The sequence below is a fragment of the Pituophis catenifer genome, unplaced genomic scaffold (assembly GCF_029215685.1).
Source record: "Pituophis catenifer annectens isolate HBS135680 unplaced genomic scaffold, rPitCat1.0.hap2 SCAF_5, whole genome shotgun sequence".
Lineage (NCBI taxonomy): Eukaryota > Metazoa > Chordata > Lepidosauria > Squamata > Colubridae > Pituophis > Pituophis catenifer.
The window spans coordinates 68,893,875-68,910,904 of record NW_027256885.1 but is presented as its reverse complement, the minus strand read 5'-3'; positions in this window follow the sequence as shown (position 1 = coordinate 68,910,904).

The window sequence follows — 17,030 nt, the reverse complement described above, 5'->3', positions numbered from 1 at the left end:
AGGTTGAGAACCACTGCGATAGAGGATGATGACATTTTTAACATAGTCTGTGTTAAGAGACAAAAATTATCTACCTTATGTAACTGAATGGTTACATTTACAGTTACGTTATTTGTTAATAACATTGGACAAGCAATATTTTTTAGCTTTGAGACACTTGAGATACTACAACAACTTGTGAAATCCTTTACATTAAAACAAAACTATTCTTCATTTTTAAAGGTATTTTTTATCAATAATTAAATATGATGTGAAGATCCTAAGACCATGATGGTGAATCTATGGCACGTGTGCCACAGGTGGCACGCGTAGCCATATCGGTGGGCACGTGAGCACATGCACGCCGGCCAGCTGATTTTCAGGCCTTCTGGGCCCACCAGAAGTAGGGAAGCAGGCTGTTTCCTACCTCTGGAGAGCCTCGGAGGGGGGGGGGAGGCCGTTTTCACCCTCCCCAGACTCCTAGAAAGGCTCTGTAGCCTGAGGAGAGTAAAAAATGGGCCTTCCGGTCCCACCGGAAGTTGACAAACGGGCCATTTCTGGCCTCTGGGGGGGGTGGGGGTGGGGAAGGCCGTTTTCGCCCTCCCCAGACTCCTAGAAAGGCTCTGGAGGCTGGGGAGAGCAAAAAATGGACCTACCGTGCCATCGCCTGCCAGGAGCAGGGAGAGCATGGGGAGGTTGCACGTGCATGCGTGGTGGTGGGCAGTGGTGGCATTCAATTTTTTTAACAACCGGTTCTGTGGGCGTGGCTTAGTTGGGGGTGTGGCTTGGTGGTCATGTGACTGGGTGGGTGTGGCTATGTGCATAGGGACTACTCAGAGGGCTGAAAAAAGTCATTTCTGACTGGTCCTCGCACTTATGACTATCCTCACATTTTTGCCCGTTACGACGTTCTTAACAACCTTGTCAGTCATTTTACCACTAGTTCTCTTCACCACGGTGACAAGATAGGGCATAAAATGTAAAATGTGAGGACAGTCGTAAGTTCAAGGACTGGTCAAAAGTGGGAGGACCGGTCAAAAATAACTTTTTCAGCCCTCTGAGTAGTCCATATGCACAAAAGGACTACCCAGAGGGCTGACAAAAGTGATTTCTGACAGGTCTTCGCACTTTTGACCGGTCCTCACCCTTATGACTGGTCATCATTTATGCCCATTGTAGCATTCTTAACAACCGTGTCACTCATTTCACAATTGCTTCTCTTCACCATGGTGACAAGATAGGGCAAAAACGTAAAATGTGAGGACAGTCGTAAGTTCGAGGACTGGTCAAAAGTGTGAGGACCAGTCAAAAATAACTTTTTCAGCCCTCTGAGTAGTCCATATGCATAAAAGGATACAGCAATAGAGAGGGATGAAGGAAGGGAAGGGAAATTAGAGTAGGAGTGAGGGTAAGAGAGGGAGGAAGAGAGGAGGAGAAGGAGAAAGGAAGAGGAAGTAGGGAGGAGAAGAAGAAGGGGAGGAAGAGAAAGTAAGAAGGAAAGAAAAGAAAAGAGAGAGGTGGTAGGTTTGAGGAGAAAGATTGCTGTACAGTAAAAAAGATGAAATGGAAGAAAGGCAACCCCAAACAAATATAAAGATATTAAGATAAAGAATGAATTGTTAAACTTTAAAGAATAAAAGAGAATAAATATGAATAAATAACAATAATTAGAAACACACATACAAACATACAATTTATTTTCTTTGAACAGAGTATTTGGCCGGTTCACAAATTTAAACAGTGTTTAGTCATTTCAATTAAATTTACAATTTCTATATTTCCCTTTTGCCATATTTATTCCCTATCTATTTTTTTTAAAAAAAACAATATTACCCTTCATCCTCATCTCTAATCTTAATCAAATTCATTTTTCCCCTTCTATTCTATATTATACCCCTTCCCATTGTCATATATTTTTATATCCATCCTCACATTGGTTAATTATGTAATATTACAGTTGTTTAATATAAATTCAACATTTTAATATAAATCACTTAGTTATATAACTACCTTTTTTGTATATTAATCAATATGAACATGAATATTCCAATTATTTCCATGCAATCCAATTTCTTACAAATCAATTAATTATATTTACCAATAATAAGAAACCAAATAATTTCCCCCATATATTCCTCCAAACCACAACTTAACCATTTCTGCTTTCAACACAATATACAATTAATAGTATCTCAATTATTACAATTCCCTAGTTAAATAGAGCTTTTTTTCTTTTGTGTTTTAAAATCTTGAACTGTCCTCTTTTTCCCTAAATTTCCCATTGTTTGCACCTACCTTTTTTGGTGAGGAAAAAGAAAAGAAATCTGCCTGCCTAATTTTCCAACGTTGCAGCAACAGCAAAGCCAACAGCCTGCTTTACTTTCAGTTTCATTTTTCAGCATAGCTAGGGGGAAAAAAAATCTGCTCCAGCAAGCAGCAGAGCCCTGAGCAAAACAGCTGAGAGCAAATCAGCTGAGAGTCGGGAGCTGATCTAATCAAGGGCTAATTAGCCTATGGTGAAGCTCCGCGGGCCAATAAAATTACAAAAAAACACCAAACCGTTTGTTAAATTGCTGGCTCGCCTGCCCCTCGCCCACCACTATTTATTGGCAATAAATATTGACCTCTGGGAGACCTTTGGATTGGGTGATTGATGATGGACAGTGGGAGGGGATGCTTTCTATATGCAACTTTCGCGCCTATTGCTTTAGTTTCAGCTTTTCCTTGGTAGCGTTCATTTCATTTTCCAGTAAAAGTACATTATTCTATAAATAATGGAGTTTGGCTCATTCTTTCCTGGACTTTGAAGGAAGCACACCTGACATTAAGCTGAAACTCACTCCAGTCATCCCGGATACCACCGAGGGGACTGAGATCCAGATCATGTCGGACCAGGAAACTGAAGAAGGACAGATGGGAGCATCGGGTTCTACGATACCTTCACTTCAAGCTGAGAAAGAAGCTGCCGAATGGTTGGAAAAACTCCGGCTGAGAGAGGAGCCTGAGGAAGCCAGATGGTCGAAAGGAGTAGGAAGACTGCCAGACTGGGGGGGACCCCCCAGGAAGTAACCAGCTCCAGACCCCGTAAGAGAGAGGTGGTGTGGCTGCAAGAGCAAAAAGAAAGCCTCATGTTGGCACAGGCATTGCAACTCCTCCGTGATGTTGAAGAAAGCCAGAAAAGCCGTGAGTCTTATGGGTTCCCTGTAGAGAAGGGAGGAGACGGCCCCAGGGGGGAGCCGGAAGAAACAGCCTGTGGGGGAGAGGATGAGGAAGCTGAGGAAAGAACATCTCAGGCTTCTGGAGCTCAAGTGAGGGATGCAGCAGGTCAGGGACCCCCAGCCTTGCAGGCCCCCCCCAGACGTAAAAAACCAAAGATTCCCCCCCCCAACCGGGAAATATGATGGGAATCTGAAGACCTTGGGGTATTTTTTGACTCAAGTGTGGAACCACATGCAGGACTGGGGGGAGGACTACTTATCAGATGCCGCTCGAGTGAGATGCGTCACGAACGTATTAGAGGGAGCAGCAGCTGACTGGATGGTGGTCCTCCACAATAATAACTCCCCCTTGCTGAGAAACTACAACCAGTTCATGGGGGCTCTTAGGAGGCAGTTTGAAGACCACCTAGCCGAATGGAAAGCGAGACTTAGAATGAAAGGCATCCAGCAAGGCCGGAGATCAGTGGCAGAATATACCCAAGAATTCCGCGAGCTGGCACCCTACATGACAGGGTGGTCAGAAGCGGCTCTACTGGAGAGCTTCAAAGATGGGCTGAATGAAGAGATATACAAGGACTGTGGAGGCCAGGGGGTCCCCGAAGACTTGCAGAGTTGGTATATAGCAGCTGAGGATGTAGAGATCGAGCTGGCCCAAAGCCGACTCCGAGGGGGGCGTGCTGGAGACTCGTCATCCTCCTTTCACCGTAAAGGAGCACCTAAGATGGCCGAGGGGAAGGCGGAATTCAAACCAAAGTCGAAGCCCTTCACCTGTTTCCAATGTGGGAAGGAAGGACATTGGGCTGCCGAATGTTTCTCCAAACCAGTACCAAAGACCACCGGCTTGGGACCAAAAAAGGCCGACAAACTACCCGCAAAAACCCACGGCACCGCCCTGAAAGGAGAAGTCGTTGAGTTCGCTCCTCGAAACAAGGGTGAGCTGGGAACTCCGACCACCGACGACGACAGCGGGACGGACTCCGACTCGGATGAACTGGTGAGTCACACAGAGGACCCCATGCTCATCCCCGTAAAAATAAGGGTGCCATCCACAGGGACACAAGCACAGATGTTAGCCCTACTAGACTCTGGGTGCACCAGGTGCATAATCAGCCCGAAGGTGGTGGAAAAGATGGGCCTTAGACTAAAAACGTTAAAAAGGCCCATTGCGTTCTGTCAGTTGGACGGATCAATTGCAGGAGGGGGCCCAGCCAGCTTTGTGACCGAACTCATTGAAATGCAGTTGGGGGATCATGTAGAGAGTCTCAGATTTATTGTGGCCCCTGGCATGGAACGAACCCTCATACTTGGGCTGCCTTGGCTCCGTAGATGGAACCCACGGATTAATTGGAAGACGGGGGTCTTGCGTATTTGCACTGGAAAACCGAGATTAGAGAGGGACCCCCCCCCAGAGGACAGGACAGGACCCGAAATGGCAGAAGTGGCAGTAGGCCACATTGAAGGGGAGGAGAAGATTCCAAAAGAGTATTGGGATCTCCGTGAAGTTTTTAGTGAAAAGGCCTTGGATGTACTGCCTCCCCACAGAGCTACGGACTGTACCATTGAAATACTCCCAGGTGTGAAGCTCCCTAAGCCGAAAATCTACCCCATGACCCCTCGAGAATTAGGGGAATTGCGAAACTTTATTGATAAAAATCTAGAACGGGGGTTTATCTGACCTGCCAAACCAAAGGTGGCGGCACCGGTATTTTTCTGAGAAAAGAAGGATGGCTCCTTTCGCTTGGTAGTTGATTATAGAAATCTGAATGCAATTTGCGTGGAAAACATTTACCCCCTACCACTTATGAAGGACATGCTATCTCACCTAGGGAAGGGGAAAATCTTCACCAAACTTGACTTACGGGAGGCTTACTACTGAGTGAGAATTAAAAAAGGGGATGAATGGAAGACAGCATTTAGTTGCCCACTTGGATGTTTCCAGTTTAGAGTGCGCCTGTTTGGACTACAGGGAGCCCCTGATGTGTTCATGCAATTGATTAACGAAGTACTGCATGAGCACCTGTTTAAGGGGGTCCTGGTCTACTTGGACGACATTCTTATCTACTCAGAGAACATGGACGACCATGTGAAGTTGGTGCGAACGGTCCTGAAAAAACTCAGGGCTGCTGAACTATATGCTAAACTTTCTAAGCGCGAGTTCCATCAAAGCAAAATTGACTATCTTGGATATCGCATATCGCATGAGGGAATAGAGATGGACCCTGGAAAGGTTCGGGCTGTATTGGAATGGGCCGCCCCACGCACCCGCAAACAACTACAGAGTTTCCTGGGATTTGCGAATTTCTATAGACAGTTTATCCCCTCATTTGCAAAAATTGCTTTGCCTATAACAAACCTTCTGAAAACTAAAGGTGAGGCAAAACCAAGGCCCTCACGACCTCTTGAATGGACTATGGACTGTCAAGCAGCTTTCGAAAAGTTGAAACGACTGTTTGCTGCTGAACCGGTCCTCAAACATCCAGACATGGAAGAGCCTTTTGTAGTACAGGCTGACGCGAGCGACGTGGCTGTGGGAGCAGTACTTCTGCAAAAGAACGCAGAAGGGGAATTACAACCCTGTGCTTACACGTCCCGTAAATTATCAGAAACCGAGAGGAGATGGGCCATATGGGAAAAAGAGGCTTTTGCAGTGCGATGGGCATTGTTAACGTGGAGACAATTTCTGGAAGGAGCACAGCACCCTTTTGAAGTTTGGACAGATCACAAAAATCTGGAGGCGTTGAAAACACCACGTAAACTGTCACCAAAGCAAGCTCGTTGGGCCCAGCACTTCAACCATTTCAATTTCACTCTATGCTACATTCCTGGTGGAAAGAATTTCATGGCGGATGCACTCTCCAGACTGCCTCAATACAACAGTACCAAGAAAGAAGTGGTTCAACCCATCATCCCTTCAACACAACTGGCAGCACCAATGACTACCAGAGCGCAGATGAGGGCCGATCCAGCCCTTTCGGGCGACCTACTCCAAAAACTGCAAGAAGCCCTAAAAACTGATGAATGGTTTAAAACCCATTAAAATGAATGTACACTCTGTGATGGTCTAGCTTGGATAGGGGCTAAATTGTATGTCCCTGATAGTTTAAGACTAACAGTATTACAGTATGCTCATGATGCCAAGGCAGCGGGACACTTTGGGTTTGTTAAAACTCTACATCTTGTTAAAAGACAATTTTGGTGGCCTGCCCTCAAAAAGGACATAGAGGCATATGTGGCTAGTTGTCCGGTGTGTGCCTCAGCTAAAAGACCTCCGGGGAAGCCACCTGGTTTGCTGCAGAGTGTGGCAAGGCTGGATGCCCCTTGGAAGGAAATATCCATGGATTTTATTGTTGACCTACCAGAAAGTGAAGGGTGCACAGTCATTTGGGCAGTAACGGATTTGTTTTCCAAACAAGTGCACTTCATCCCCTGCTCTAAAATCCCTTCAGCTAAAACTCTTGCAAAACTGTTTATTTGTCATATTTACAGATTACATGGAGCTCCAAAACGTATAATTTCGGACAGAGGTGTACAATTTACTTCCAACTTTTGGAAGGAGTTCTTAAGGTTAATAGGCTCTGCCCAAGGGCTAAGCTCCGCCCACCACCCCCAGACTAATGGCGCTTGTGAGAGAACCAATGCTGTGTTAGAACAGTACCTGAGATGTTATGTAAATTACCAGCAAGACAACTGGGTGGACCTATTGCCATTTGCGGAGGTGGCATACAACAACTCTATCCATAGCAGCACCGGGTTCACTCCATTTAAGGTAGCATCAGGTCAGGAATTTGTGCCGATCCCTGAGCTACCACAAGACACCCCACAAAACCCATCTTTGATTGAGTGGATCGAACAGTTACGGAGCACTTGGGCTGCAACTCGAAAAGCCCTAGATCAGTGGTTCTCAACCTTCCTAATGCCGCGACCCTTTAATACAGTTCCTCATGTTGTGGTGACCCCCAACCAGGGGAGGGTTCTAAATTTTTTTACTACCGGTTCCGTGGGCGTGGCTTATTTTGTGGGCGTGGCTTGGAGGTCATGTGACTGGGTGGGCGTTGCTAGCTGGTCATGTGACCAGGTGGCCATGGCTATGTGTATAGGGACTACTCAGAGGGCTGAAAAACGTCATTTCTGACAGGTCCTCGCACTTTTGACTGGTCCTCACACTTATGACCATCCTCACATTTATGCCCGTGCAGCATTCTTAACAACCATGTCACTCATTTCACAACTGCTTCTTTTCACCATGGTGATAAGATAGGGCAAAAAACGTAAAATGTGAGGATAGTCGTAAATTCGAGATCTGGTCAAAAGTGTGAGGACCAGTCAAAAATAACTTTTTCAGCCCTCTGAATAGTCCATGTGCACAAAAGGACTACCCAGAGGGCTGAAAAAAGTGATTTCTGACAGGTCCTCGCACTTTTGACCGGTCTTCGCACTTATGACTGGTCATCATTTATGCCCATTGTAGCATTCTTAACAACTGTGTCACTCATTTCACAACTGCTTCTCTTCACCATGGTGACAAGATAGGGCAAAAACGTAAAATGTGAGGACAGTCGTAAGTTCGAGGACTGGTCAAAAGTGTGAGGACCAGTCAGAAATAACTTTTTCAGCCCTCTGAGTAGTCCATAAGCATAAAAGGATACAGCAATAGAGAGAGAGATGAAGGAAGGGAAGGGAAATTAGAGTAGGAGTGAGGGTAAGAGAGGGAGGAAGAGAGGAGGAGAAGGAGAAAGGAAGAGGAAGTAGGGAGGAGAAGGAGAGGGGGAGGAAGAGAAAGTAAGAAGGAAAGAAAAGAGAGAGGTGGTAGGTTTGAGGAGAAAGATTGGTGTACAGTAAAAAAGATGAAATGGAAGAAAGGCAACCCCAAACAAATATAAAGATATTAAGATAAAGAATGAATTGTTAAACTTTAAAGAATAAAAGAGAATAAATATGAATAAATAACAATAATTAGAAACACACATACAAACATACAATGTATTTTCTTTGAACAGAGTATTTGGCCCGTTCACAAATTTAAACAGTGTTTAGTCATTTCAATTAAATTTACAATTTCTATATTTCCCTTTTGCCATATTTATTCCCTATCTATTTTTTTTTAAAAAAACCAATATTACCCTTCATCCTCATCTCTAATCTTAATCAAATTCAATTTTTCCCTTCTATTCTATATTATACCCCTTCCCATTGTCATATATTTTTATATCCATCCTCACAAATTATGTAATATTACAGTTGTTTAATATAAATTCAACATTTTAATATAAATCACTTAGTTATATAACTACCTTTTTTGTATATTAATCAATATGAACATGAATATTCCAATTATTTCCATGCCATCCAATTTCTTACAAATCAGTTAATTATATTTACCAATAATAATAAACCAAATAATTTCCCCCATATATTCCTCCAAACCACAACTTAACCATTTCTGCTTTCAACACAATATACAATTAATAGTATCTCAATTATTACAATTCCCTAGTTAAATAGAGCTTTTTTTCTTTTGTGTTTTGAGCCAGGCTAAGATTCGATATTGGGATAAAACTCAAATATTAGAAATCCAAATCTTTGGTCAAGACAGAAGTGCCTCTTCCGTGCCAAGGTGCTGAGATGACAAACGGTATTTGACGTAGGTACAGAATTGTAAAAGGGCAAACTGACCCTAAACAGATACATCCTGTTGTTTAATGTTTATTGCATCCCAAATGTCATGCATATCCCTGGATAAGGGGTGCTGCTTCCTTATTGCCCTTGAGGCGTCTCCTAGCCTCTTATCTCCTTTTGTTATGTCTTGAGCGCCGGAGCAGAGAACCTGAGTATGTGAGAAGAAGATTGTTATTTCCTTTCCCAGAGATAGATGAAAGGGCAGCTTCTACGTGTGAAATGCATCACTCTCTGTAATAATTTTGCCTTTAAACTGTATAAATACATGGCCAGAAGAAGCCATCGGCGTTCAGACCTTTCGGACTGTTTGAACCTTGCGCAATAAACTCTTTCCTGCATTGAAGAGCTTGGCCTGGTCCGTTTTTCCTATAACAGTTTTAAAATCTTGAACTCTCCACTTTTTCCCTAAATTTCCCATTGTTTGCACCTACCTTTTTTGGTGAGGAAAAAGAAAAGAAATCTGCCTGCCTAATTTTCCAACGTTGTAGCAACAGCAAAGCCAACAGCCTGCTTTACTTTCAGTTTTGTTTTTCAGCATAGCTAGGGGAAAAAAAATTGCTCCAGGACTCTTTGCAAACAAGCAGCAGAGCCCTGAGCAAAACAGCTGAGAGCAAATCAGCTGAGAGTCAGGAGCCAATCTAATCAAGGGCTAATTAGCCTATGCTGAAGCTCTGCGGGCCAATAAAATTACAAAAAAACACCGAACCATTTGTTAAATTGCTGGCTCACCCGCCCCTCGCCCACCACTATTTATTGGCCCTTTGAAGCCCCATGGCAAGAATTTAAACAGGTTTTTTTCCTCTAGCCATCAGCTGGGACTCAGGAGGCAGCAATAGATTGGGAGTGGGTGGGGTAAGCGAACGGCCGGCGATCCAACAGAGCAGAGGGTGAGAGTGAGTGAAGGCATGGGGGGGGCGAGAGAGGGCTTTGGCGACCCCTGTGAAATGGCCGTTCGACCCCCAAAGGGGTCGCGACCCCCAGGTTGAGAACCACTGCCGTAGATGATGCACACCGAGCACATAAGACCCAAGCAGATAAAAAACGGTCCCCGGCACATGTGTATAAAGTGGGTGACAGAGTTTATCTTTCCACCAAATACTTACAGACTTCACAGAAATCAAAAAAGCTTGGACCCAAGTATGTGGGCCCTTTCCTGGTCACTAGACTTATTAATCCAGTAACAGTTGAATTGGAGTTGCCAAAAACTTTGAGACGAATCCACCCTGTGTTTCATGTTAGCTTGTTGAAACCAGAACACTCGTCCCCTTTATGACCAGACCAAGATTCCCCTCCGGTCCCCATACTGATAGTAGGGGAACAACATTTCAAAGTCAAAGAAATTTTAGACTCTAGGAAGCACCACGGTAAGGTGCAATATCTGGTGGCTTGGAAACATTTTCCTCTGTCTCAAGCTGAGTGGGGGAACAAACGTGATGTCCAGGCACCAAAGAAAGTACAGTTGTTTCATACCAAATATCCTGATAAACCTTAATGCCTGTATTGCAATTTTTCTTTTCTTCCTTTTCTTTTCCCTGTTTAGGACTAACGTCTTTTCTCTGGAGGGGCTGAATGTCAGCCTCCGACTTACTGCTTTGGCTGCCATAAGAAATGGGTGGGAGAGAATTGGAGAGTGTGGGGGGGGGAAGTGTGCTGGAGGATTTTGAAGAAACGAAACCTAATCTCCGAAGTGGCTATCGGGTCAACCGTCATCGTGTTCCTGATTGATGACGATGCCAGACGTGCTTCCACCTGACCTCTGGGAGACCTTTGGATTGGGTGATTGATGATGGACAGTGGGAGGGGATGCTTTCTATATGCAACTTTCGCGCCTATTGCTTTAGTTTCAGCTTTTCCTTGGTAGCGTTCATTTCATTTTCCAGTAAAAGTACATTACTCTATAAATAATGGAGTTTGGCTCATTCTTTCCTGGACTTTGAAGGAAGCACACCTGACAGAGAGGGAAAGGGAGAAAGAGAGAGAGAGAGAAGGAGGGAGAGAGGAGGGAGAGGGAGATGGAAAGAGAGAGAGAGAAAGAAGGAGGGAGAGGGAAAGAGAGAGAGAAAGAAAGAAGGAGGGAGAGAGGGAGGGAGAGTTTAAATCTGTTCATTTATTAAATTTATATCCTGCCATTCTTTCAGCAGCTCAAGGCTATGTATGAGGTAGTCTTTCCATTTTCCCCGCAAGAACCCTGTGAAGTAGATTTAGCTGAGGGGGAAAAATTCAGAGAGAGAAAGAGAGAGGGAGAGAGAGAAGGAGGGAGAGGGAAAGAGAGAGCGAGAGAGCGAGAGAGTGAGAGAGCGAGAGAGCGAGAGAGAGAGAGAAGAAGGGAGAAAGAAGGAGGGAGAGAGAGAGAAGGAGGGAGAGAGGGGGAGAGAGAGAAAGAGAGGAAACCCTGAAGATTCCTAGTAGAACAGAACCATCCCCTCCGTTGGATGGTTAATTTATTGGATTTTTGATGGCACTTACATGGACTGATGACCGACTTGGACCTTCTCGGTTATTTCCTCTTTTGTGGAGAAGCAAGTTGCTTTCTCTCGCTTGGAGAAGCCGTTGCTGATAGCCTCGCCGGCTGTGTCTCCCCACGCTTATGGCGTTTATCACGCCCATAGACCCGGTGCCGACTTCGCTTGGCACCTGGAGGTCGGAGGAGCGAGCTCGAGGATGAGCTCAAGTGCCTCTTTCTCTTGCAGGCTGGATGGGACGGAAAAAGCCGGAGGACTTGGAAGTCAGGCTGCCTTTACTGCCGGTGGTTGGCGCGCTCACCACGCCCTTAGATGCGACCGGCTGAAGGAGCGGACAGGTGAAGGGGTCGGAGGAGAAGCCAGCGGCTTCGGTTGTAATTCTGTAATTCTGGGCTAGCCGGTTCTGTTTCTGGAAGCGTGACGCCGGCTTGTCACTCTTCTCTTACCTGCGGGCCGGTGGATGGGCTTTACTTACACCTGGCCGCGCGAAGAGTCAACCTATTTTCCAAAGCACCTGAAGGCTGGACAATGGATGGAAACCTGATCAAGGAGAGATTCAACTTAAAAATAAGGAGAAATTTTCTGACGATGGGAACAATCCACCAATGGAACAGCTTCAAAAGTTGTGGGAGCTTCATCCCTGGAAGCTTTCAAGAAGAGACTGGATTTCCATCTGTCAAAAATGGCATAGGGCAGAGGTCTTCAAATTTGGCAGCTTTAAGACTTGTGGACTTCAACTCCACAAGTCTTAAAGTTGAAGTCCACAAGTCTTAAAGCTGCCAAGTTTGAAGACCTCTGGTATAGGGTCTCCTGCTTGGGCGGGGGTGGGGGTGAGGGGCTTGCACTAGATGACCTACAAGGTCCCTTCCATCTCTTTTATTCTGTTATTCTCTTGCAGCTTCTGCTGTCTGCTTTTCTGCTGCCTGTATCTCTCAATTTCTTTGGACTGTAGCACTGCTACTAACTCTAACAGTGTCGGCTGCTGCTAGGAACCGTTGAGAGTTACATTCTGGCAACCTCTTACCTGAGAGGCTTATTGGGACTATGGAAATTTAGAAGTGTTGGTGGTGGCTGGGCCGAGGGTCTGTGTGTGTGTGTGTGTGTGTGTGTGTGTGTGTGTGTGTGTGTGTGTGTGTGTGAAGGGGGGGAGACAAAGTAGCTGTAGAGTAGCAGAGCACTACAGACAGGAAGTCCCTTCTCCTTTCCCTCAGCCAATTCTAGAGGAGAACATCTCTGCATTACAAGCCTGATTGTGTGGGTTTTCCCACTGAGTAATAATTCTCTCTTTGAGGTGAGAGTTGGGGGGGAGTAGTTAAGTTGGGCGTATGGAAGGGAACCCCTGAAGTGAGACTGTCCTCAGCCCTTTTTAACTTTCCAGAAATCCCTCAGGATTTAGTTATCCCCTCAGGTTTGGGCACCTGAAGAGATGACTAAAGAAGTATCAACATGGCTCCACAGTAATTAACACCTAACTCTTCGCCTATTTTTTTCCTTTCTTTTTTTTAGCTGTTGTGCCTTGTATAATTTAAAAGTTTTTAATCATAATCATTCTTTATCTATTTTTTTAGCCTTAGTTCCACAGCACCCACAGTCTGAGATTGGTGACCGAATAAATATGACCAATGTGTTTATTTATGTTCAGGGATATCTACCACAATGCAAATTCCTCATGTTTTTTACCTACATTGTGATGTTCCACACGCTTAAACAATTCCATCTCATTGCATAGAATAGAATAGAATAGAATAGAATAGAATAGAATAGAATAGAATAGAATAGAATAGAATAGAATAGAATAGAATAGAATAGAATAGAATAGAATAGAATAGAATAGAATTCTTGATTGGCCAAGTGTGATTGGACACACAGGGAATTTGTCTTTGGTGCATATGCTCTCAGTGTACATAAAGAAAAATAAAATAGAATACATTCATCAAGAATCATAAGATACAACACTTAGTGATAATCATAGGTTACTAATAAGCAATCAAATTATTATAGAAAACAAATAAAACAATATAAATTGTAAAGATACAAGCAACATGATTATAGTCATAAGTGGGAAGAGATAGGTACTAGGAAGGAAGAGAAAAATAATAGTAATACAGTCTTAGTAGATAATTTGACAGTGTTGTGGGAATTAGTTGTTTAGCAGAGTGATGGTGTTTGGGAAAAAGCTGTCCTTGTGTCTAGTTGTTCTGGTGTGCAGTGCTCTATAGCAGTGATGGCTAACCTTTTTGCCGTTGCGTGCCAAAAGTGTGGGGAGCGTGGGGGGGGGGGGTCACGTGCATACAGACCCACACCCATAATTCAACGCACCCCTCCCCCCGTGCATGCGTGCATGACCACCCCGCGCTCCCCCGCTTTTGGCATGCGATGGCACGATGGGACCAGAAGGCCCGTTTTTTCGCTCTCCCCAGGCTCCAGAGGCTTTCTTGGAGCCTGGGGAGGGTGAAAACAGCCTTCCTCACACCCCCAGAGGCCCTCTGGAGGCCAGAAACTGCCCATTTCCTGACTTCTGGTGGGCCCAGAAGGCCCAAAAATTAGCTGTCCGGTGAGCACACGTGTGCTGGAGCTGAGCTATGGCAACCCTCGCGTGCCCACAGATATGGCTCTGCGTGCCACCTGTGGCACGCGTGCCATAGGTTCGCCATCATGGCTCTATAGCGTCGTTTTGAGGGTAGAAGTTGAAACAGAATATGTCCAGGATGTGAGGGGTTCTGTAAATATTTTCACAGCCCACTTTTTGACTCGTGCAGTATACAGGTCCTCAATGGAAGGCAGGTTGGTAGCAATTGTTTTTTCTGCAATTCTAATTATCCTCTGAAGTCTGTGTCTGTCTTGTTGGGTTGCAGAACCAAACCAGACAGTTATAGAGGTGCAGATGACAGACTCAATAATTCCTCTGTAGAACAGAATCAGCAGCTCTTTGGGCAGTTTGAACTTTCTGAGTTGGCGCAGAAAGAACATTCTGACCGAACACTGGTGAGGTCTTATATCAAGACCTACCTAGTGGCGATAAAAGCGGCAAAATTTAATTATTTTTCCGCTCTTATCACATCTGCAGAGAACCGCCCAGCTGCTCTGTTCAGGGTGACCCACTCCCTTCTTCGGGGGGGAGTGCGGGAAGATCCCTTGCAGGGTCGAGCTGAGGATTTTGTGCAATTCCTGCATGATAAAGTCGCTCAGATTCGGGAAGGCCTGGACTCTGACTGGGTGAGTCCAGGGGAGGAGACGGGGGTAGGTCTTGAGAATATTATATGGGAAGAGTTTGATCCTGTGGCTCCTGAGGACATGGACAGGATTCTGGGTAGGATTACTGCTGCCACATGTTTATTGGACCCGTGTCCCTCCTGGTTGGTACTGGCCTCCCAGGAGGTTACACGAGGCTGGCTCCAGGGGACTATAAATGCTTCTTTGGGTGAGGGTACCTTTCCCACCGCCTTGAAAGAGGCGGTGGTGAGGCCCCTCCTCAAGAAGCCATCCCTGGACCCGGCTATATTAGCTAACTACCGTCCGGTCTCCAACCTTCGCTTTGTGGTGAAGGTTGTTGAGAGTGTGGTGGCACGACAACTTCCCCGGTACCTGGATGAAGCTATCTATCTGGACCCGTACCAGTCGGGCTTCAGGCAGGGGTACAGCACGGAAACGGCATTGGTCGCATTGGTGGATGATCTCTGGAGGGCTCAGGACAGGGGTTGCTCCTCTGTCCTGGTCCTATTAGATCTCTCAGCGGCTTTTGATACCATCGACCATGGTATCATGCTGCAGCGGTTGAGGGGGTTAGGAATAGGAGGCACCATGCTACGGTGGTTCTCCTCCTTCCTCTCTGGCCGTTCGCAGTTTGTGTTGGCAGGGGGGCAGAGGTCGACCTCGAGGCGCCTCACGTGGGGGCTCTTCTCCTCTCACCCCTTCTGTTCAACATTTATGTGAAGCCGCTGGGTGAGATCATCTGTGGTTTTGGGGTGAGAATCCAACAGTACGCTGATGATACTCAGTTGTACATCTCCACCCCAGACCACCCCAATGATGCCCTTGATGTGATGTCCCGCTGCCTGGAGGCCGTGCGGGTCTGGATGGGGAGAAATAGGCTCAGACTCAACCCTTCCAAGACCGAGTGGCTGTGGCTTCCGGCGTCCCGATATAATCAGCTGGTGCCATCGTTGACTATTGGGGGTGAATCATTACCCCCCACAGAGAGGGCTCGTAATCTGGGTGTCTTCCTGGATGCACGGCTGTCTTTAGAAGAACATATGACGGCTGTGGCCAGGGGGGCTTTCTATCAGGTTCGTCTGATCCACCAGTTGCGGCTCTTTTTGGACCAGGATGCCTTACGCACGGTCACTCACGCCCTTGTCACCTCCCGGCTGGACTACTGTAATGCTCTCTACATGGGGCTCCCCTTGAAGAGCACTCAGAAGCTCCAACTGGTCCAGAATGCGGCCACGCGGGTGGTTATGGGCGCAACTCGTTGTGCCCATGTGACACCTCTCCTGCGCGAGCTGCACTGGCTCCCAGTGGTCTTCCGGGTGCGATTCAAGGTGTTGGTTACCACCTTTAAAGCGCTCCATGGCTTAGGACCTGGATACCTTTGAGACCGACTTCTGCCACCAGTAGCCTCCCACCGGCCAACTCGCTCCCACAGAGAGGGACTCCTCAGGGTGCCATCGGCCAAGTTATGTCGGCTGGCGACACCCAGGGGAAGGGCCTTCTCTGTGGGAGCTCCTGCCCTGTGGAACGAACTGCCCCTGGAAATACACAAGATCTCCGACCTCCGTGTGTTTCGCTGTGCCCTTAAGACCCTGCTGTTCCGCCAGGCAGGGCTATCTATGTAAATGATTTTAAATTGGGTGTTTTAAATTTTGGGTTTTAAATTCGGGCCAAAATTGTTTAATACTTTTAATTATTTTAAAACTGTTGTTTGTATCTTGTGTTTTTAATTGGCTGTACACCGCCCCAAGTCCTTCGGGAAAAGGGCGGTATATAAATTAAATTATAAATAAATAAATAAATAAATTCTTTGTTGTGCTTTTATGATGATGTTTTTGATGTTGGGTGTCCATTTTAAGTCTTGAGATATGATAGAACCTAGAAATTTGAAGGTCTCTACTGTTGATACTGTTGAGTATTGAATGGCAGATTTGAATGGACCAATCAGGGACGTGAGCGGGAAATTCAGAGTAACATCAGTGGCTGAAGCCGCGGACAGCTCCAAGCTATAAAAGGAGCTGCCACGGCTAGGATTTCCCATTGCGATTACAGAGCTAATAAAAGGTGTTTGATTCTACTGTGTCCTGTCCATTCTTGCGCCCACAACTTAACACTGGTGACAAAGGTGGGATTCTAGGACAAAGAACGAAGCACTGAACCTCCAACAAGCAATCATCAGCCACCCAGATCAACAGCCACGAGCAGCGGTAAGATCATCGGCTACCACTATGCCTTCAATCAGCCCACCTGCATCTTTCAACCTGGCTGGAGAAGACTGGGAATCTTACATGGAAAGATTCCACATGTACATGGAAGGAAACGACCTGTTAAGCCTGTCGGAGCAGAGAAAAAGAGCAATATTCCTCACACACTGCGGAGCCGCAGTGTTCAAGATGGCAAAAGTGCTCGCAGCCCCTACTGAGCTGAGAACGATGTCCTGGACGGATCTGCAAAGCATCCTCAAAGCACACTACACTCCCCAAGC